Genomic DNA, 24,687 nt, shown 5'->3' with positions numbered 1-24,687 from the left:
TTCATTGATATGAGTGTTTGTGTGTGTGTGTGTATTTCCCCACACATTTTTACATGTTTTGACGGATCACCATCAAAATTCCCAATACTAGAACCCAAGTTGCCTCCAAGAAGAGCAGATGCTACTCTAACCATGACTCAACTTGCTCCAGGATAATATGAAAAAAAAGTCTGAAAAACAGTTCTGGAAGAAGAAAATGGCAAGGTTCATTTTAAAAATACTGTTGTTTGCTCACCAATAGCTAATGTTGTATACTGAAGTGGGGAGGGAGGGGGTATTATCTCTTCCATTCAGCAATATAGAAAATAGGATGCAAATAATAAACAATGCTGATTCCTGCTAGCAAAAAAGCAATGCTCCCGAGAGAAGAAAAGAACCTTTTGAGACACAGATGCCGAACCTGGAGGGCTGAGGCTGCTTGATCACCCCTCAATAAATTTCACAAAAGGGTTTGAGCCCATCCCAGTAATTAATGAATGTACAATGCAACACACCACTCCCTCTCCTTCGTAAGAGGTTGAAGTCTCATATATATGGGATTACTGGCAACTTTCAACCCTTATCAATGCTTTCTTCATGTCTGCACCTCTGTTGTGAGGGGTAGTGAAAGAAAAGCTCTCGTCTTCCTTCAGATGTAGTAATAAAACTGACCAGACAGTGGGGACAACACATTGTAAGCGAAGAAAGACAGATCATTATTTGTTCTTTTCTTTCCCTTTTTTTCTTTTTATTACAATTTATTGAGTGAGTTCAAATAACATTTTTCATTACTATTAAAAGAAGCAAACATAGAAATATCATAATTTTATTGGTAAAAGATTTTAAGGTTAATGAACAGATGTTTTATCTCATTTTCATTTAAGATGAATTCCCATCACACATGGCACAAAGGAAAGTATTCACAGATAAACTCTGTGAAAGATTTTTACTTACGGCTTTTTCATTGAATATAAATGAGTAATTATAGTATACCATTTTTTGATTGTATGAAATGTTATATGTATTTCTGTGACAACTGTAATTTTTCGCTGTTTTCATGATTAATAGCATATACATCTACTTTTCAACTCAAGATTGTTTAGATTGAAAAGTTGAAGGTTAGTTAACGATTTCCTAAAAAAAGAGATAAATGTGGTAAGTAGGATGTGGTGGGTCAAGTAATATTATAGTCAATGTATATGTATATAGCAGTTCTGCTGTGTGTTTTAGTTGAGAAGAATTATTATTGTGGTATTTAGTGTTGGGTTCTTGGTCAAATAGTGGCACCATCTGTTGTGAAAGTCATAAAAAGTGGTGTCAGCAATAATGCGCTCAGGCGTCCTCCTTTCTCAGTTTTAGGAATCTAGTTACCCTATGTTGGAACAGTACCTGTAGCACCATAAATGCTAGCACTAGAGCCAGACAAATAAACATGTGGAAACACTCAGTGCAGATCGCATTTCTACCATTGTAAGTGCCCTTCTGAAGGATTAGTGCACCAACACCTTGATGAGATTTTCTTTCTTTGTCTATACCCTGCACTGGCATTTATGGTGCTACAGGTACTGTTCCAATGCTATTCAGGGTTTTTCACTGCAGCAATCATTAGCTATGCATACAAGTGTTTCCATTTAAATTTTTTTTAATTTTATTGCTGTGATAATAACCATGAGAGATAGGATTTTGTTTTTCCTTCATTTTCGAATGCATACCTCGAAACACCTATATCTCAAATTTCATTTGCATTCCTTGATTTTTGCAGCTGCTAGGGGCTCATCAGCAGAATTATTTTATTATAACCCTGCATATTCATATGCATGAGATCAGTCAACTCCATCATTGGAGCTGGGAGAACCCATGCTCCTCTTATCTTTGCCCATGATGTCAACATAAAAAGGGTCAATAAGTCCCGGGAAAAAGTAAAAAATTATTATTTTAGACAGTTTTTCCCAAGAAACATATGCTTTGTTACTAAAGAAGACTGGTGTCCTAATTTAGATTTTATTTTTAGATTTGTCAAGCTCTGAATATGCAAAGATGGGACATCATAAATGTCGCACATCAAGTGAAGCCCTTTGAAGTGTCTGATTTTTTGAACTTATGTGTCAGGAACTGGGTGCAGCTTCTGGCTTACTTCCACTTATAATGCATGCGTAAATAAGGTGTTTACGATGAACTCTGTTTCTGAATCAAATTTTAACTCAACAAAGGAATTAAATTTTTTCAATGAAGAAAACCAAGGTAGGTTCTATTGACAATTGCAAAATGGTTTTTGTTGTTCAAACCGGTTGTATTTGAGAGATATTTTATATTTTTTAAAAGCTGAATGAAATTTTACAGAAGCAGTGGCCAATCAAAGATATTGTATAATAACAGTCCATAAAGTAGACTGTGAATGCACCCTAAACTGCCAAATTACCTTTTTCTCTTTGTTTCAAATCATTAGAACATCCGACTTGAAACAGATTAGTACACATGAATATTTCCATGTAAATCTATATCAACTTGATCAAATAAATGTTTACATAGGCAAAATCTTGACTGTAAATGAAATTGTCATCTGCATAGTCTTCAATTTCTGGAAACAAAAGGTAGAAAGCTTAATGTACACCTTTATCTAGAGAAGTCTTCTGATTCATTGATCTATTTTTTGGCTCCAGCAGCTGAAAACTGTTTTGGCAATGTCCATCAAACATCATGGATGCTTCAGTGGTTTTGGGATATTTGATGATCATGCCTGATGCTGATTCTATTGAGAGATTGTGGAGTTGCACTCGAAAAAAAAGCTCATTAGTTACATACCAGCTGCTATAGGCTTTGCAATAGCAAGGATGAGACTCTGGGTTGAGGTCCAATCCAGATCTGTGTGGCCAAAGTCATGGGTCAAATGTAAAGATGGCCATAGTACACAGTATTTGTGCATTATCAACACATGTTTTCACATACTTTATGATATGTAAATTATGATGATTATTTATGATATGTAAATTATGATGACTATTTATGATATGTAAATTATGATGATTATTTATGATATGTAAATTACATGTGCATGATTGATCCAAGCAAATGCACATTGTTAATATCATTATATTAATTATTATAGTCTGTAATTATCATTATATAAGGTATAATTTCATATAATTTCCACTGTATTATTTACAATAATGTCCATAATCAATTCTTATCAGTTATTATTGTTCTTTATCCATACTATTATTATGAAATTTACACCACATTATATATAGGGCACATTAGTGTGACGTCACGACAGGCAGTGCTGATTCTAAACAAATATGAGCTGTGTGAGATTATAAAGGAAAACGCCACACCAAAGGACATGGGTGAGTCACTGTTTAAATTATTTTTTTTGAAAATATATGATCAAATGAGACTTGTGAACTCTTGAAATGGAAACTTCAAACTCTTGTGAACATGCAGTGTTGAAAATATAATAATAGTTTGCCTCTAGTTAGCGCTATGAAAATTTTTATTTCTCGCATGCTATCTGTTCACAGATAGTATATCCTAGTAGCCATGTTTTTGATTTCTGCATTGAATCCATGAATTACTTAAATCCACCAATCATTAAATCATGGATTCAATCAATGATTCTATGATTGAGCGAGCTCTGACTGCTGAAATCTGTACTGCTGTATTTAGAACTTTGATATACTTTGCAGAATCAATAGTAATGCTGTGCATTTGATACATTAAAAGGGCTGTCAGGGTTTATGTGATTTCATATATAGACTACATATTTTGAGAGGCTAAATTTGGCATCCAAAATGAATAATGTATAATTACAGAATTTACAGTAATGCTAAAAAACACCTTAATGAAAGAAATAATTTTAGAATTATTGAAAAAAATAAGTTTAGCATTGATGAAAATTTATAATTAATGAAAAAAATAAGTTTAGCATTGATGAAAATTTATAATTAATGAAAAAAATAAGTTTAGCATTGATGAAAATTTATAATTAATGAAAAAAATAAGTTTAGCATTGATGAAAATTTATAATTAATGAAAAAATAATCACAGAATTACTGAAAGCAGTAATTGTTGAACTACTGATAGAAATCAGAATTATTGAGAATAAATTTGGAATTGTCAAGAGTAATTTCAGAATTATTAAAAGTAATAATTTATGGAAAAAATTATGTTTTTTTAAAAGAAATAATTTCATAATTGATGAAAATTTAAAATTAATGGGAAAAATAATTTCAGAATAATCCAGACAAATTTCAGATTCAATAAAAGAAATAATTGATCAAAAATAGTGAATTAATTAATGAAGGGAAGTTATTTGAAAATAAATAAAAATTCAAATTTTGTGAAATATATTGAGAGCAATTAGGCCAGATGCACATGGATGGATAGCATGTGAAAAATAAAAAGCTTTCATAAGTAATTAGAAAGGAACTGTCATTATATTTTTAATATTGCATGCTCACAAGAGTTTGAAGTTTTCATTTCAAGAGCTCGGGAGTCTTATTTGAGCATATTATTTTAGAAAAATTTAAGCAGAGACTCATGTGCTTCCTATGGCATTTTCTTTTATATTCTCGCTCAGCTCATGTCTGTTTGGAATCAGCGCTGCCAGTTGTGACGTCATCACTAATGCACCCTATTGCAGAAGAATTCATTTTTCACTCCAAATAAATTTCATAGGAAAGTTTTCTTCATTCATAAAGCTATATATGCAGTGCAATTATTGACAACTAAATTTAATTGTTGAGCTGCTTAATAACTTTTTTTTAACCAAAAACAGACTCCAATGTATCATGCAAGCACATTCTATTTAGTGTTTTTATATTTCATGTCCAAATCTACACAAAAGTCCTCATACTATGTTTTTTGTGATATTATTTATAACCAATGTTCTGAATGGAACATCAAGTATCTTCTTAATTTATGCTTTCATAAATTTTTATTTTAAGAATTTCCCAAAAAATATCACATGATTAACCAATACATTATTACAATTCATGGAATGCTTGTAATCTAGTGCAGTGTTTCCCAACATGTTGTTTGCTGACCCTTAAAACCTTGAGTACTTTATGAGTGGTCCACAGGATAATTTTCATTTAACTATCATTGCAATGAATGACACATTTTGTACTATAAAATTTTAGTTTATTAAATTTTTATGATACATAAGTTATAAAAAAACAATGCATTTTGGCATTTTATCGGAGGGTGGTGTCAAAATTGGTCTTCTGATGCTACAGGAATCTCAGGTGCATTGATCTCTAATACAAGGGCGCTACGGAGCAAGGACTAAAAGTGATATAGATTATCTTTAACACACAGGGGGTCCACAGCATCAAAAAGATTTAGAAACACTGATCTAGTCAATTTTGCATGTGAAATTTATGGGAAAGCAAACTGTATTTACATATTATTAAAAACTGAATAAAATGGTTGGATTTCATAGTTAACAGGCATGATTCCTCTAGTCCTTGCATTGTTTCCATAAATTGGTCACTTTTTATCAGGTCAATTTTCCTCAATTAATTATTATCATTTTCTAACTTCTGTTATGTTGAAGCATATTTTTAGCCAACCTGCTTGCATGAGTATATGTAAGAAAGAGTATGTTTACACATTATATAACCTTGGTCTATGAATTACGAAAGAGCAATTTATCACCAATTTACTCTATGCGGGAGGGGGCCTTGGAAAGTTTAGAACAGGACTTAACAAATCCTAGGCACCAAGTTGCCACGGTGACCAAAAAATGATATTGATGCTTAATGTTTCTTATGTGATATTGCATGGTGTTTACTAAATTGGAGTCTGAAAATATAACCAATATGGAAAAAATCCTGGGAAAATAGAAAAAGACTATTTAGTGCAATTTTTCCTTTAGAAAAAATATGCTTGGCTTCTAAGAAATTTGGCTGGTACTTAATTTTTTTTGTATTTTTCAGAATGTAGTTCAGAATCATGTTTGAGAGTGCCATCATCAACATTTTTTGCTTATTGTATCAATTAATTGACAAATTACATTATTTCTGAGGTAAACATACTCTACTTTACTTGAAACAATGGGCCTATGTTATCAACTTTTAATCTTTAAGTAATCATGCTTCATAAAATGGTTTGAAGATGTACTCAACCATATAAATACAAATACATACAATATAGATGCATAGCTAATAAACACAGAATTAGACTTATTAAAAAAATTATCCATACTCTGTTCCACCATTCATCAGTATGATGAACAAGAATTTCAGTTAACACGAAATTTTGTTAATAGAAATAACTTCTATTTATTTGTGCTCCCAAGTAATTTTGCAGCCACAAATCTTATTGAAAACCAAGAACATTACATAATTATTCTTTTATAGACTTGATATAATTCAGACTTCACAAAATATGAGACAAATTTTGCATTGGATTTCTGTGGATGAATTGCATTTAAGAAAAACGAACTGATGAAATATACTTATTTTGAAAAGAAAATAAGTTAATATATATTAATATATTTTAATGCTGCACAATGTTTTTTCAAGAGTCTTTTTTTGACTAATGTTGACAGATTGTTCACAGACTCTGCTGCATTGATGCAGCCTATTTTTTCTGGTACATAATTTCTGTTTTATTAAAAAACAGAAGTAAAAAGACTCTGAATCACACTAAAAATATAATCAGAAGTAAATTTTTTTTTTTATGTAGCTTTATAAAAACATATCAGGAAATCAGCAAAACATGTTTATGCCAATTTTCATGCATTAGGTCATTAATAGTGCAGAATGGCTCAAAAAAATTTTCATTGATACATTTCTAGAAGGAAAATTATATAATCATAACCTTTGTGGATTATACAGTATTGCTCCAATCAGCTGATAATAGTTAACCACTTGCTAACCAGGTAAAAATTGATTTCCTTAAAATTCATAATTAGTTTAACTCTAATGACTTGCAAGTAAATGTAACAAAAAAAAATTAATGAGTTTCTCTTCTTTAACTCACTCACTTCAATCGTAATTTCAATTTTCCATAATAATATCTTTCATAATGGATTCATTTATTTTTGCTTGTGTCTTGTACAGACTTCAATAACAAAATGTCTTGGTATGTTCATATAAACCATAATCTGAAGTGGGAAACTCATGCAAAACAAGTTCTGGAAGAGTATGTATCATTTAACTTTACCCTCTGAAAGCATATACTGACCAGTTTTCCATGCTAACTTACACTGTTCTTTATTCTACTCTCAGTTGTAAAATGGACTAATTATTTGTGGCGATGACTTTGTTATTAATTTTCATTCAAATAAAATTGGTTTACAAAAAAGAAGACAATTAGACTCATTACTAATTATTATTTTACTTTTAACCCTAGAATACTAACTCTACATCTCAGAAATATAAAAATGTAGAATGTAGTATAGGCAGTTAATATGCAGTTTTTATCAGCTTTTATTTCAGTTAGTATTCTAGGGTTAAACACAACTTTTTAATTTTCTCTAAATCCTCTCTCTATGCCATAGTTTTCCAAAGTTTTTGTTCCATCGCTCCCTTCTTCAAAAATCTCCCCATCATTGCCCCCAACTCAAGCCAACCTGTAGGAGCTGGTACTAAACTCAAAGCTTCTACTGCTCTCTGGGATCTTTCCATCGCCCCCTTTGGGGAAACACTGCTTTATGCCATCTGCATTTTTATAATTCTATTTTACATTTATTTAAACTTCAAGATTTGTTAATGGTAGTGTGAATTGATCTCCTCTTATAACTGCCTAATGTTCCATGAATTGATTTGTACTTTTTTTAATGTGCAGAATTTTCAATGTTCCATTGATCCTCGAGAATGTCTTCCAGGTAAAAACAGTGTTATCTGGACAACTGAAAGAAACTGACCAAGAACTGAAGGTTTTTCTTTTTTTTTTTAAATCTTACATTCATTTGCCTTTACTGTGGAAAGTTCATTACAAAAGCAGCTCTACACTTACACATATAATAGCAACTACTGTTTCCCTGATTAGGATATTGTGAATTGAGTACAGAAATATTTGTCAATAAAAGGGGACAGTACACCTTTTAATCTCTTACATATTCTTTCAGGCTTATAATGATAACTTACAGAGAAGAAATAAGTCTGGTTTAACCCCCTTAGCTTCAAAATATGTGAAAAAAACTTTTGACAGAAAAATGGAAAACAAACTTTGATGTCCTCCCAATAACTACAAGCAATTTTTTTCCCATGTTATTAGTATGTTCCCTACTTTGTGAAATTTATAACAATGCCTGAATGATAACATTATTCGTGATTCCAATAAGCAGCATCTACTATACAGGGTGATTCAAAACTCAATGTATAAAACAAAATGTTTAGGGGCAGTAGAAAACACAAAAGCAAAACAGAATCGCATAGAAATGTATGCCCGGAAACTCCAACCTGATCAGCTGGAGGATAAACAAAGATGCAGAAATGACAAGCCAATAATAGGTGGAAAAACTCTTTATTTAGCAATACTTTATAGGAGGACAGTACGTGTACATGTTAGGTAACACAACAAGTGCTAAAAGTTCTTACCATCCACAGTTATGCACCCTTAAAATTTTTTTTTGGGGGGGATTTTCGGTCATACATTCCTACATGATTCTGTTTTGTTTTTGTGTTTTCTACCTCCTCTAAAGTTTGTATGTTGAGTTTCGAGTCATCCTGTATAAAAATTGTGCAATTCATGAAATTTATAACAAAATTGAACTTTTATTACTAAATGATATTTTCTATAAATAACATATGTCCCCCCCCCCCCAAAAAAATTAGTATTATTTGTATTTTTTAAATACTTTTTTGTATTAAAAAAATCAAAAGTAAAAAACATAATTTGATTTCTAATTAGATCCATTGTTTGTGGATGAGAAGTGCAATTGTTTAAAATGATTAAAATTCTTTTGACTTTAAAATTTTCTATTCAGATTTTTCAGCTACTGCTCAAAAATTTCAGATATTATTCACACTTGTCTGTTGCTTTCAACAGGTCAAGTGTCCAGGTTTCAAAAAGGAAGAAGTGGGGTAATAACTAGGGCTAGGATTTTTATCACCTATAGAAACTGCTTGAAAAAGCTCCATAAAAAATGTATTTATGCTCTAAAAGAAATAAAAATAGACTCTATAAAACACAAAAAATGACCTAAAAATTTTCCTCTTCAATTTCCGGTAAAGTTAATTTTAGTGAAATGATATACCAATGACGAATATTAATGCAATTAAAACGATTTTTTAAACCATCATTTGTAGCCAAGGCCACAGCTAGAGAAGGGGGACTTGGTAGTCTGGTTCTCCCCCCTCTTGAAAAGTGGGAAAATCACTGAAGAAAGGGGAAAATATGCCCATATCTATTGTTCTATCACTTTGATCCTCACCCCCCCCAAAATGCAAGTGGTCCCCCTCCAAACAAAATTTTTGGGTACAATCCTGGTTGTAGCTTGACCTAAAGTTCTCCAATTTTAATTTTATCAACAGCCAAATAGGCCTGTCATAGAATCAGTATCACAGCTTTTTCTAAAAATGGTTTCTGTACCAAACTGAAAGTTTATTGCCTGAAAGCATATCCCATTGCCGCTGTGGTGGTCAAGTGGTCATAGTGACAGACTCGCATGTTCACAGTGGTGGTCAGCTGAACTTGGTTTTCTGTGGTTCCTAACTTTGAGGCCTGAATGCGAGCTGATCTCCCCATTAAAAAGTCTCGCCACAGAGAGCAACAGGCCTACAATGGTGCAAATCTTCAATCATTACACTTCATTTCTGAAATATAGATGGCAGCACTGAAAAATCAGACAAAACGCTATATGTGCACTCAGAATGTTAGGTAAATGCACTCACACTTCCGGCACAACTCACTCGGTAGTAAATTTCCCATGGCAATAGACCTGAGTTGTGCTCAGTTTAAAAGAAAGCATATCCCATGGAGGAGAAAAAAAACTTTAAAGTACAAATTTATCTATGAGCTTAATGCTAAAATGTGAGTATATAGTCAAACCTACTCAAAAGCAAACTTGCTCAAGTATAATTTTTGCGTAATATTAATTAAACATTTTTCATGTCAATTAATATTACGCAAGTATCAAACATTTTTTAATCAATTCTCTGTTTTGTTGGTTAATACAAAATTTATTTAGTATTTTTATTTGTATTTAGTACATTTATTCTTGAGGGAGAAAAAGACAGTGAAGAAGGAGAACCTGAGAGGATCACCAGAAAAATTTGAGAATAAGACTAGTGTGCAATAGGTTTGTTTCGTAAAATTATGTCTCTAGCTTGAAGAAAAAAGGAGAAGAAATTGTGTGTGTGGTATTGTTACTAGGACCAATGTAAAGATTTTCTAAACATTAAGATCATTTCTTTTATCTCAACCTTGTTTAAGTCTAAGTTGAAAATGGAATGGCAAGGAAGAAAGCATTATTTTTCATTGAAAATGCAAAAATATATAAAATAATGCCTTAAAATTGTTAAAATATGCTCTACCACATAAAAATAGAATAATAGAAATCCTAGCCCTAGTAATAACCTTACACCATGGGTCAAGAGGGAGTCTTTGATCAAAAAAAGGATAATGAAACAAAAGTTTTGAAAACATATGAAATCAATTTCTAAAACTTAAGTGTGGTAACATAGTATGAATCATGGCTTGTGCAAACAGGGTTCAGCCAACATCTGCCATGTGAGAAAGATTTTTCCTCATTGAAAAGAAATACTATAAACATGTTGGGGTAAATCGACAAGCTATCCATACTTAGAATAAGACAACCATAATATCCTTTATGGGCGTTGCATAATATTTTATCATGTGTATATATTGTTTATAATTTTTGTGATTGTGTTTTTAATTGGGTTGCTGTATTTTTGAAATATATGACATCCATATTTTTTTCTCAGCCATCTCGTTGGGTATTATACCTGTTGTGGCGTTGTATTTGTATATTTGTATTTGAAATTAGTATTGCATCAATCGTAGCAATAATAAATGCTTAGTTACCATGGTTACCTTTTATTGTGGGTCTATATTGTACTATGATCCCCATGGCTGAATTACAATACTTCTGTTTGATGCATTTCTGCATACATTAGAAAAACATTCTAATGAATTTTTTTTCAAAAGAATTAAAATAACACAAAAAAATTATCATTAGTAGTTATATTTTATCATGTAGTTTATATGTAAAATGATCCAGAAAATATGCATGCAGTTGAATGGTTTTCTTGTTTTTTTTTAATTTATATTTTACCCACTATTATAATTTTATGCAGTATAAATTAAACAAGAATATATCTGTGTGTGTGTGTGTGTGTGTGTGTGTGTGTGTGTGTGTGTGTGTGTGTGTAGTTGGTCTGAATGTGTTACAAACAAAATGTCCAAGTCTTTAAATTGGGTTTGAATCCAAATGATGTTGGGCATGATTTACATGGTTTCTATGTAATCAACACTGTGCAATAATATGATTATTGCACAGTGTTGTGCATAAGTATTCAATATAAATATATATTGTTAATTTTTAATAAAATTCTATTTATTTAACAGATTTAATATCTTTATTGCTTAAAAATGACTAACAATTCTAATTTTAGAGTGCTTATGTAGCAAATATTAAGCAAAACATTATCACACAACAAAATTGTTTTTATCACTTATACTATCCTGTAGCAGAACATAATTTTTTTTCTGAGCTAATTTTTATTTTTATCATGTTATTTTTTCTTATATGCATGGAGTATTTTAATATTTAAATATTTTTAAAGTGTAACTTTTGTTTGAATTTCTATGAATTATAATTATCTTGATAGCTTAAAAAAATAATTTGTGAAGGTTCCAGTATAAGATGGCTGTTCCTGCTATAGGCAAGGAAAAAACTGTCAAAAGGAAAGGTTCAGTGATGTGTATTAACCCATCTTCACGGATCTGTGTACATGATACGTCACAGGCAGCAAGTCTGATTTGCAGATTGTCATGCATTGCACATCTCGCTCCATTTTCTTGGTTGACATGTTTTTCAACCATCATGCTTTCTGACTATCTATGGCTAGCCTTGGCCTCTTAGAAGATGAGTTATCATAATCATTTCCTTCGACTAAATTTATGTTTTAAATTTCTGAACTGGCGTAAAGAGTTAAGTACTTTTTGAACAGTGTTCTGAATCATAGGCATACGCAGGATTTTTTCGGGGGGGGGGGGGGGGGGAGTGTCATCATTTTTTTTCCAAAGAGTGAATTTACATTTTTTTTCTTCTGTAAAATAACACTATAATCTTGTCAGGGGGGATGAAGCCATCCCTGCCCCCTTGCGTATGGCAGTGTTCTGGACCAAGAAGTTTCCAGACTGTTTTGGCACAGTCAACAAATTGTAGGGGCAAGTTTATTTTACGGTAGGGGAATACTTTAAGGAGGATTAAAATATTAACACTATAGGTTTACCAAGGGGTCATTTTGACCCGTCTGAGAAAACTTTTCGTTAATTTTCTTCAATTTGTAAAAAATGCTTTACATTAAAATATAAAAGAAACTAATTATTATGACTGATTTAATTTTATTGAGTTTCGTTTTTTTCTACTTTAATTTCATGATAGATAGGTGAATTTATATTTTTTTCTAATTAAATACCGAAATAGGTATGTGTCAACTCATGGTAAACCTAGTGTTAATGATTGTAAATTTCAGAATACTTTTTTAAACTAGCTATATTGGTCATTTTTTGGTACCCCCCATCATCAACCTTTTTATATTTAATGCATCATATTTTTATATTTAATGCATCATATTTTTATATTTAATGCATCATATTTTTATCATCATATTTTTATATTTAATGTATCATACAGAATATGAATACCTTATTACAGTATCACATGATTGTTTTTATTATTCCACAATGTTTAAATTATGCATATAATTTTTGTACTCTTTTATATACATACTTTACTCTCTGATGCTACTTATCTATGTGGGTGCATGTTGTTATCCACTGAAACATCAAATTTAGCTGGGTATTATTTTAGAGTTGTGATAAGTATTAAGTGAGAGTCAGAAAAGAAGGTTATTAAACTTATGACTAAGTATATGAAATGACTTGGAGTGTGATCTAGTAATGTCACTTCTGCTGTAAATTGTATAAGAGTATATGGTAAGTTTTCTTTTTTTTGTATAGCAGGGTTTTTCTATGTATTGGTCACTCTTCAAAAATATATGAAAAGTCATAACTTATTCTGAAGTCACTCTCATGACTTTCCAGTCCTCATTGTTTTTTTTTGGGGGGGGGGGGGGAAACATGAATTTTTCATGAAATTTGATTTATTTGTTTCTATAGAAAATGGAGAAAACAATACAAGATATACTGAAAAAATGGCTATTTATGTAGAAATACTGATTTTTGGAAAAATTTCATCGCTGCAGCTACCCTTACTCTTCTTTCTATATATAGAGAAAATGTTTCATTTAGCTTCATGTTCAATTGAGCTTGATATGCCTAATGATTTAATAATTTAAGTCATGCTGCTTAATATTTTTGCGCTTTTTAAATCAGTTGTGGTCTACTTTTCTGTACTTCATTACATTATTTTAATAATTTAATTTTTGTTATTTATTTATGTAAAATTACAATATGCTTGTGAAAAATCATTTGAGCAATTTTTCCTTCACTTATCATGAATTTATTTTTTAATTAGTTCTTTTTTTCATGGCACAGGCCTTTTTTTTAAAGTTGGGAGCAGTTGCTAAAATTGGTAATAATTTAGAGCTTGGACCATTATGATTTGAAAATAAAAAGTTCTATTTTGACAATATCAATTGACAGCTTCTGAAATAATGCAATTTTTAATTGAACAAAGGCAAATTAATTAAACAAAGTTTTTGCTTTGTTCACTTCATTTCTCAATGAGATAGGCCTAAGTTGTTCATATGTAGAGCATTTTCCTGGTCCACAAAGATGACAAAATATTAAATTGATTATTTTAAAAAAACTTGTTTTTTTGCAGCTTTAGTTCTTTTTTTCTCTTTTATCCAACACCTGATATACTTGGTGAGTGATGAAAAGCTTCATTGCTTACTCACATTTGATTTACCTCGCTTCCATGATTCAATTTATTTACAATCTATAACTTGATTTCCAGAATGGTAAAATATTTATCTACCAATTTAGTTATTCACAAAAATATTGGTAATAATACACTCTGAGGGCCACTTTATTAAGACCACCTGACAGTTTTAACCCTTGCAGCGGCATCGACGAGATATCTTGCCTGACTTGATGCCTTGTATTTTGGCAATTAAGAGATATATTGTGTCGTTAAAACTCTCTTATTTTGACAATGCCGAGCCCAGCTAGCTCGGCACAAATTGCTTTGTTCACAAACATGTTTTTCATTCTCTCCCTCCACCAAAACCTGTCAGATCAACTGCCAGTGGGCAGTGGGGTAGTATAAGAATATGCATACAGTATAAATAATAGAAAAAATAGAGTATTTGTCTCTCTCTCTCTCTTTCGTGTTCTTTTTGTTATTATTCCCACTGTTAGAGGAGAGCATTTCACCTGCACAAAATCAGAAAAATAATAATAATCTTGAAAAAAGGTGCTTCAATTTGCAGAGTGTTTAGTTATTTCCACTGTGGCAGTTATAATGTGGAACAGGGAAATTTTAAAATCGTTTAAAGGGTTAAATAAATGAGCTATGGTGTTACTCTGTTGCTGCTAGAGGGCTAGGCTAGTATAAAAAAGGAAAGCTTAGTTTCTGAGGCAGTAGTATACAGGTGAAATGTTTGAGAAAATATGGGTAAAATACTTGATTTGATGGATTGTTTAAACATAGAATGATTGTATGAGCTCAAAGCTATGAAGCAAGTACCTGTAAAACTAAAGCATTCGCGAATTGCTCAAGTGCAGCTATTGTTAAAGTGTTTGAAGACTGGAAAGTCAGCTAAATAACCTTTGTTTTCCAGATAAATAACTGGATCTCAATGAGCGAAGTGTGGTCTTCATCAACTAGTGAATAGTTGGGTGAAAGAGGGGACTGTCTAGAATTGCAAAAGACAAACGAAAGCTAATAGTGCAGCAAATTACCACAAACCTTAATCAATGATTGTCTTAAATCAGGGAGTGTTTCCCAAAGTGGGCCATATCACCCCCCCCGGTGGGGCATGGAATGGTCCATGGGGGGGGGGCGATAATGCTATAGATTTAACAAAGGATCCTTTAGATTCACTTGAGTTGGGGGGGGGGGATTAGCGGAAAAACTTTCTGATGAAGAGGGTGATGGAATAAAAAATTTGGGAAACTATCTTAAATGATCTCTGAATGCACTGTTGGCCACACACATTGAATGGGTTACGGAAACTGAATGCCTGTTTAGTGGTCATAATAATTTGGCCACTCAGTGCATATTTGTCTTGCAATCATAAAACTAACTAGTTAGTAATATGGATTGTGAAAATAAGCAGCTAAATATTTCAATTACCTTCCTGAAATTTTTTTCCAAACCTAATACTATAATACAGTGGAAAAGTTTTTCAACTTTTGAAAGGATATATTACTTAATATGTTACAGTAACGGATACACATTTTTTGAAAGACATTTCAGACAAAAGAATTACGCAATTTTTTTTATTGCATAAAAAAAGAGTTTGTTCCAGTGATCATATTGTTTTTATATATAGGAGATAATTTCAATCAATCATGTAGATGAAACTAGTACGAGGTAACAAGTACAGTATGTGATTTATAGCTTCATTTTTTATGTGTATTATAAAATACCAGAACATCTGCAAAATAAAAGCCATTGATTTTTTTCCTCTTAAATAAATTGTTTGTATTTTTTTTGCCTTAATTTCTTGCTATAGAAAACAGCTTACAGCTATTGCTATAAACAACTTCTTTCTTTTGCCTAATAAATCATTATGTGATCATGTGTGTATTGTGATAACTTCACATTGCAAATTTCTGGGTTTGATACCCACAGTAAAAAAGAAAAGTAGTAGTAGTCAGCTGAAATTAGTATTATATAACTACTACTTGGAGGTTCCAATTTTGAGAGCGGACTCCTCCATCAAATAAGTCTCACCTTGGTGAACAGCCGGTAAAAAGCACCAAACAATACATTCATTCTCATTGCAAAATTCGCACTTCCAATTTGAAAGCTGGATGGCAGCACCTGTTTAAAAATATACACTGCTTTGTCACTTTTTAGACAGTACACTGAAACACATTCGCGTTAAATGGGAAGAGGTAATGGCAGGAGCTTGCATAGTACCACTCTGGAAATGATTATGTATCAGTAGAACTTTAAGCCATTAAATGCCGTCCCTCATATATAATCCAGGATTACTCTATAAAAGTTTTTTAAAAGTTAATATATTGGTTATAATAAAATAAATTTCAGCTTATTAGTTACGTCTTTCAAGTTTTGCAAAAGAACTTTTATAAAACTTTCATAGTGTATCCTGGTGTTACGGAAAGAAGAAAAATGGAAGAAGTTATAAAAAATCACAAAAAAAGGTTGATACATATATTTTTTTGGGAGAAAAACTTAAAAGAAAATTAAAAAAAAGTAATTAATCTCAATAAACTTTAAAGTTATATAAGTGGAAATTCTCATTTTTGTTTGCATTACACCGGAAAACAAACTCTCTAGACAGAAAAAGTTTTTTTCATATAAGTATGATTCATCTTGAGAGGAAGCAAGGATACATCACTTCAAGACGTGGAGTCAGCGAAGATTTAAATGAGGGGAGGGGGTGGGGGTATTTTCTCCTTTACTCCTGAAAAAGAGAAATTTTCAGTTGTTTGAACGTTGTGGAAAAGATTGATTAACAACTCTCCCAACTACAGTATGTCCTACACATGTTCGATTCGGTTCATGCCAGGTGAACATGGCCACGGATGATTCAAGAAACTTGCACAAGCTGAGCATGAGGCTATAGTTGTGCAGTTATTATTCAAGAAAATGCAATCTCAGGTTAGTGCAGCGTGGAAAAAAAATTAGTCTCGGAATTTCTGCTGTATACTGTGTAAGTATTAGTGTTCCGTTTCTGATGGTGAATGAATGCGACTATTGTATTTGATCGTATTTTACACAGCTTTTTTTTCCTCATATAATTCGGCTCTTGTGGGGAGGGATGATCATCCCCACTTTCAGGATCTGTGCCTGGCCAACACCTCCGTGCGAAGCTTTGACGTCACCGAAGTCGTCCATTTCACCTGTAGCCATTGGATATAGCAGGCCGACGTATGCGAAATCTTTACCCTTTTTTGCAGTATATCCAATGACTATATGTGAAATGGACAACTTCAGTGACGTCACGAACTTCGTGCGGAGACTTTCTGCTATAGAACTGGCTCCAGGGTTCTATAGATAAATCTTATGCATAATTTTTTTTTAAATTATAAATTTAGTTTTGACTAAAGTCAATAAGTATAAAGCAGTGTTTCTCAACCGCCGGGCAGTGAGTGGTTCACCTTTTCATTTTTACCCATTTATTTCCCATTAGTCTTGCGTATGACCGGGCCTGCATTCACAAAAACGAAATCAACCGGGCCGCGGGCTTCTAAAGGTTGAGAACCACTGGTATAAAGGGTCTCGCTCCTGGATGGGGGAAGGTGGGTGGATAACACAGTGGCCACTGGAATAAAACATGATTCAAAGAGGGCCATTGGCTAAAATATGTTGAGAAACACTGTTTTGGATGGTGCCCCTTCTAAAGTGGGCAATATCGCCCACATTGCAGGAACATAAGCGGATACAGGCTCTTCGAACGAAGGGGGTGGTTTTTCGACCTCCATTTTCCCACTTATGCTAGTAATATACATTTTTTGGTTAACGGGGGAAGGGTGGTTGCCCCCTCTGCCCTCCATCTGTATCCGCCTATGAAATGGAATCTATGGTTTAGTTTAGCCTTTTCAGACCCGAGTATTCATTTTTTGTCATTTTCAAAAGGTTTTTGCATTTTTGATATACAAAAAATGCATTAAAAACATGTCAGCAAATCTTTATTTTTTCAATTATTTATTTTTTGTGAAGAAAAACAGTTCATTTCGTTCAAATTTTTTCAACCAAAGGTATATATTCATCTTCACATAAAATTCTTTTTAGAATTAGTAGTTAGCAATAAAACTCTTTTCGGAATTTTATTGCTAAATTTTATGTAATAAATCACACTTTTCCGGGAGGCACTTTCTCCTCGAAGCCATTTTAAAAACCCCCTGACAACTTGAAGGGTTGCCCTCTGATAAAAGCCCTCAAAGTTCATATTCACTATATTTCTAACTCAAAACTTGCGCAATCCTGTAATCAAAGCGTAAGTCCATGTGATGAAAAGAAAATGTTCTTACAGTGAGATAAAGTAACCCACACATTTGTGGTACCAGGTCTGAAAGTTTTAGCGGCGATGAGAAAAAAAATATTGAAGGAGGGGCCGATGGAACAAAAAGTTTGGAAAACTATGGTTTACAAGCATTAAAAAATGCATAATTACATCACACGATTAAAATGAAATTACAGTGAAAAAAAGAAAAGTCATACACAATTTTTTCGCGGAAACTATGAAAATGTGAAATTTGCTTTTTTGATATACTTTTCCTTAAATTTTCGTTCCCATACTTGTAGTTTATATTCTTGTTTCATACCAAAGCCGTCTCTATACCTGCAAAATTATTTGAACAACGTTTTTTGATATCATAAGACCTCAGTTTGAATGAGAAATTCCTCGTCTTTATTTTAAAATCTTGCAACTGAATTTAAATTCAATTTACTGACGTATATCTGGGTACATAAATTTTTTAAAGCAGAATGATAAACTGGAATTAAATCTAAGCAGAACTGATTGTAATAATTTTTCAAGAGCAATTATTTGTATTGCTTCATTTGCTTTGCTTCTATGATTACGTGACTAAGGCTTTGGGTAAGAGCAAAAATGTCGACGTTGTTTACCTTGATTTCCAGAAGGCATTCGATCGGGTCCAACATGGCAAACTCTTGAAGCGTTTACACGAGATTGGAATAGGGGGGCAACTTGCTGAATTGGATAGAATCGTGGTTAAGAGATAGGTCGCAACGAGTTATGGTGAACGGGGAATTCTCTGGTTGGACAGACGTCACAAGTGGAGTTCCTCAGGGAAGTGTCCTTGGCCCCATACTTTTTTCACTTTTTATCGATAAACTCGATCAGGGTATCGATGGAATTACTAGCAAATTTGCAGATGATGTGAAGCTAATGGGGGTAATCGGGAATGAAAGCGATAGGGAGTTGCTCCAGACCAACTTAAACAAGATTGCAGCATGGGCAAATGAATGGAGCATGACGTTTAGCGTAGATAAGTGCATGGTCGCTCATTTTGGTTCGAACAACCCACGGTTCTCTTACGAGTTGAATGGTGTCACTATCCCGGATGCAACTAGAGTCACCGATTTGGGAATTCTCATTGACGAGCGACTTAAGTTTTCTGAACATTGTTCAGCGGTTGTCAAAAAATCGAATAGAATGCTTGGTCTCATTTTCAAAAAGGTCTCTTCGCGTTCTCCTAAAGTCATTCTTCCTCTTTTTCGAGGCTTAGTTCGTCCTGGACTGGAGTATGCTGTAAGGTTTTGGAGACCATACCTACAGAGGGACATAGACTTGGTTGAAGGGGTGCAGAGAAGAGCTACGCGTGTCCTTATTGGCACACAGGGCTTGAGTTATGAAGAAAGACTTCATTTTTTGAATATGTTTACATTGGATGAACGCAGGTGTCGAGGAGATATGATCGAAGTGTTCAAAATTTTCAATGGGATGGATAGGATGGACCATGAACTTTTAGTACACCGCCAATCGACTGCTTTTACAAGGGGACACCAGTATCGATTGGTGAGGGACAATGCAAGGTTATGGTGTCGCAGGGAATTTTTCTCCAATAGGGTTGTTAATAAATGGAATAGCTTACCCCCGGAGGTAGTAAATTGTAACACAATTGACACGTTTAAAAAGAAATACGATAAACATGTTGGGGTAAATCGAGAAGCTATCCATTCTTAGAATAAGACAACCATAAGTATTCTTTATGGGCATCGTATAATATTTTATCATGTGTATATATTGTTTGTAATTTGTGTTAATTGCATTTTTAATTGGGTTGCTGTATTTTTGAAACATATGACAACCATATTTTTATGGGCATCTTTTTATCAGCCACCTCGTTGGGCATTTTGCCTGTTGTGGCGTTGTATTTGTATTTGTATTTGTATAAATCTTTTCAAACAGACTGTTGATATCCAGTTTATCTCGACCCAGCTTTACGTTTTATATACAGTCAAATTTGATAAATTCGAAGTATAAAGTTAATGGAAAAAAATTAGAAACATCCACGTAATCTATCCTGGATCTGTAAAATGACTAAAAATGTAACTTTAATCATCAACACTCACATGGATGAAAATTATAAATTATTAAAATTTTATTATTATTTACGAAACTGTTTCCCAAATTTTAATAATTTGTAATTATAATAATTGATCTTAGCTGCTACATTATTCCGCTGTTCTGGAATCAGCATTACTGCAGAATTTCTTGACCATGTTCAAATCCTGATTTACGGAAACAATTCATTTCCCTCCGTTACAAAACAACTTCTCAAATTTTTTTTATCATTCTTATGCTATCAAGGAAATATACTTTGTTTAACGTATTACAATCTGAACTTTTCGGTACTTTCCATATTCTTAATGACGATAAAAAGGTTCAGATTTTGAATGTTACACCTTGATTTATAGTTGAAAAGCATAATCGATTTTAGGGGGTACACAGTCCCGATGCACTCTGGCTGAACAATGTTAAAATGGGTATCAAGTTATCAAAAAAAAGAGTAGAGAAGAACAGAATTTTCAACTTTTTATTTGTATTCAAAATTTTTTTTAAAAAACTCATCAAAAAAAGCAGTCTAACTTTTTGCAGAATTTTTTCAAACAAAATTTGCTTACGAAGTTTTTTAACAGCTGGCTGAGATGCGAAGATATATTTAGGAAAAAGAGAAAATTCAACTGCCCTGCGAGGAATCGAACCCACTTCCTTTCACTTTCCGGATGAACACATTAGACTACAAAGGCAATGAATATCTCAATCTTTCCATGCAGCTCATGTGCACTGAACGGAACCGTACATGGACGGTCGGACCTAACTCGGGGCCAAATCTCACAATTGCTGACACTGCTACCAGATGGCGACTTATCCGAGGATGATGTCACTCTCCGCTATCCATACGAAGGTTTTTAACATCTTTCTGAAAGGACGTGGGTTCGATTCCCCGAAGGGGCAATTGAATTTTTTTTCTTTCCTAAATATATCTTCGCATCAGCCAGCTGTTAAAACCTTCGTATGGATTGCGGCGAGTGACATCCTCCTCGGATAAATTTGCTTATACAAAAATCATGATTATTTTTCTCCAACTTCAAATTATGCAAAAAATTCGAAGAAGTTCGAAGTAAACAAGGAATTTCAACACTAAATTAGATAGAAAACTCAAGGGGAGTTCTTAAAAGTTCGAATAATCCGAAATCCGAATTAATCAAGTTCTGTATTTTATATGCGTACTAATCGACATTTAATTAATCTTAGAGGTGAGAGAGTATATTCAGTAACTAAGTGTTTCTCTTGGGTCAATAGGAGGTTCACACCTTTCTCATTGATGGCACTTGAAAAAATATCAACTCATTCTTCTCTTCCTCTCCGTATGCTAGCAGTAAGTACAGATTCTAATAGTCGATACTGAAGCGTTGGTGCTTTGTCGAAAAGAAGCTGTCGCAAGCGAAAAGCTCTTCCGATTGTGGGAGCGTTTTATCTGTCAAACGGCAAATGATGGATCAAGCGCTTCCCTGCTGCGGGTGCCACTGTTTAGCGCTGGCTCTTCAAATATTCATCGGCCACTTTTCGTCCAGGATTTTTCGTCAATCAACAGGCGCTTTTGTGTGCCAGCGCGTGACACTGAGCCTCCATTTAGTGCGCGTGGCGGCTCTTTCAACTGCTCACGGGTCGCCTCATCAAAGATGAAGGAGCTCTACTGCCCTCTAAAAGCGCGAGCTCCACACTTTCACATTGATCGTTTCGTGGTACGAGGCCGTTGCAGGTGCCCCACGATGATAATGCTGTTGCTTGAGAGCGGTTGTCGTTTCGCGGTGAGACTTGAGAAAGAAAGGATACGAAAAAAAAAGACAAATGTGTGAAAGCGAAAGGAGATTCTGCGATTTCGTCCATTTACAAAGACGTCTTCTCAAAAGAGAGAACAAAAGCGATGCGATACGAAAAGCCTTACGTTGGAGGGAAAAGTTGGAAGACTTGGGTTCGATAAGCAACTGACACTCCTCCTAAGTTATAATACGATCCAATATTCTTTTACTTTTTGATAAACTATCACGATACGTATCTAACAATTGGACTTATTCACAAAAATATTCGATTTATCATTTATTTCCATAAGCTCTGTTGGCCAATAAGAATCGCAAATCGTCGCATACACGCAACGTTGATAATGAACAAAATTTATGAATTTACAAAAAATTATAACTAAGATAACTAGTATTACGAAATACTCGCTTATTTATAAGATTAGGGAGTACTCTTTCGTATCAATGAAAATTATTATTGAAATTTTTTCAAGTCGAATATCTCATTGAATGCTACATTTAAAAAATATGAATTTATTTTTCCAGAGAAAGGTTTAAATTTCATTAATATATTTGCACAGTGAAGTTTTTATTTCTTTAGAAAAATGACTCAAAAAATTTGTAAGAAACCGCACGTCAATTAAAACATTCTATAAATCAACGATTGCAGAGTATACTGGACAAAAAAATATGCAACAGCCTATGTATAAAAGTAGAAACAAGTTTTTGCGAAAATAATTTCCAAACATTAAAAGTATCAGATTGTTTTTCATAATTTTGATTGTTCTATATCATTTTAGATTATTGCTGATTATCACGGAAGAATTTTGCAATACAAGGTGGACGAGAAGCCTGGACACATTTTAAGACTCAATAACAAATCAACTAATTGGTATGAAAAGGTACGATTTGCACTAAAATAGCTATCATGGAACAGATTTTTTTTTGAACAATTAAAAAAGTTCAAATTCCACTCACAGGTGGTACTGTAAAATTAAAAACTCGACATAATAAACAAAATGCAACACAAATAGCGTATAATTAACATTTATGAACATTTGCGTTACGTAAAACTACCATATTTCAACATCAGCACCCTTCGACTCGCTTGGGTGTAGCCCGAGCTTAAAAAAAGTGCTCATATTCAAATGTGATAGCTTTATTTGACACAAATTGTCGTAAACATTAATTATGCATTCTTTGTGCTGCATGTGGTATGTCGAGTTCTTCATTTTACAGCGGCGCCACCTCTTGGTGAAATTTGAACTTTTTTAATTCTTCGAAAGAAAACTCTAGACCATGATAAATATTTTAGTGTAAAACGCACCTTTTTATGCCCATTAATTGATTTGTTAGTACGCTTTTAAATGTGTCCAACGTATTTAAATTCGCCAAGGTTTCTATAAAATTTCAAATTTTCGGAAAAAAATTCAGAAATATTTCGGTCAAAACCTGCATCTGCTTTTTCCAAGCCTTCATGGTCGTATATTGTTTTTTTTTCTGATAACATTAAAAAAAAGAGTCAAATCTCGGTAAATCGAACGTGCAGCGGCCGACAAAAACTTGCAGTAAATTCCGATTTCAGAGTGGGGTAAAGTAAGATTTTGAAATATTTATAGTATTTACGAATGTCGTATTAGTAAAATATGTCAAACTACTTCAGATGAAGAAATTCAAAAAGATAAGTTATTTAATTTAATCACATTTAATTATTGTATGAGAAGATTTAGAAACAAAAATGTATAATAACCGATTTATCGCATTTACCTTAGTATATACAACAAAGATGATTTGACGTAAAATATGACTTTAAAAGTTGACTTAATGTTCAAAAATTATCCCTGGTGTGCAGAAAAAGACCGTGGTGCGGAAAAAATTATCAAATGATCAAAGTTTACATTTAAATTAATCTACTCTAGTATAGATTAAAACGATGTAGGAAAGGAGGCTCGGGTAAAACCAGTGAAATAAATTGCAATACAATAATATATATGTGTTTTAAACCAGTAAGACACTTTTGTTTTCACTTTAAATTTTGCTAAAAATGAGGGTGTGTTTGATTTTCGGTGCCAAGTGTTTGATTGAGTAAAACAAAATGAAAAAATAATGACTTTTATACGGCATAATTTGTTAATTTCATACTATTAACCACGATGTGTACCAAAAAAAAGTAATGTGGATAGAAGAGCAGCTTTAGATCAACAAAAGATTCATATATATAGTTCGGCTTTACCACATAAATATAAAGTATGCACAACTTTTGACTATTCCGTATCAAATCGCTTCACCAAAAGGACCATATTGGGTATTTTGTGCATCAGACATAGAAGCAACCAAAATAGTGTATGTAGTGAATTTTTATATCAATATCGCTGTTAGAATTAAAAGTATTTCATTCGGAATTAGTCGACTGAGCCCTTGCACAGTTTAATGTAATAAAACAAATCAGATATTCGTGAAATGTGAAATGTATGCAGCTCGAAATAATATTATTTAGATTTTTATAGTCTTAAACGAGTGTGAAATGTAAGAAGTTCAAAAAGAGCTGCCCCTTTTCGATAGCTTCTTAGCAACTTTGA

At 32.9% G+C, this 24,687-nt stretch overlaps 1 long non-coding RNA gene across 3 annotated transcripts; it reads left to right on the top strand.

The window, feature by feature from the left end:
* The first annotated feature begins 819 nt into the window (after positions 1–819).
* Positions 820–11,344, top strand: LOC149085175 (uncharacterized). 3 transcript variants are annotated; one of them, XR_016192815.1, is made up of 3 exons: positions 820–1,898; positions 1,991–2,220; positions 7,771–8,659. It is a non-coding gene; the product is annotated as an uncharacterized LOC149085175 (long non-coding RNA). The 3 variants fall into 3 exon arrangements; XR_016192813.1 differs by lacking the exons at positions 820–1,898; positions 1,991–2,220 and adding exons at positions 4,142–7,125; positions 10,137–11,344 and having other exon boundaries at positions 7,771–7,861; XR_016192814.1 differs by having other exon boundaries at positions 820–2,220.
* The last annotated feature ends 13,343 nt before the right edge of the window (positions 11,345–24,687 follow it).

The sequence above is a fragment of the Pholcus phalangioides genome, unplaced genomic scaffold (assembly GCF_987345545.1).
Source record: "Pholcus phalangioides strain wild (caught in Gottingen) unplaced genomic scaffold, Ppha-v1.0 ptg000007l_1, whole genome shotgun sequence".
NCBI lineage: Eukaryota > Metazoa > Arthropoda > Arachnida > Araneae > Pholcidae > Pholcus > Pholcus phalangioides.
Note: the sequence above shows the minus strand (reverse complement) of the source record. Positions and strands in the feature narration are given on the sequence as shown.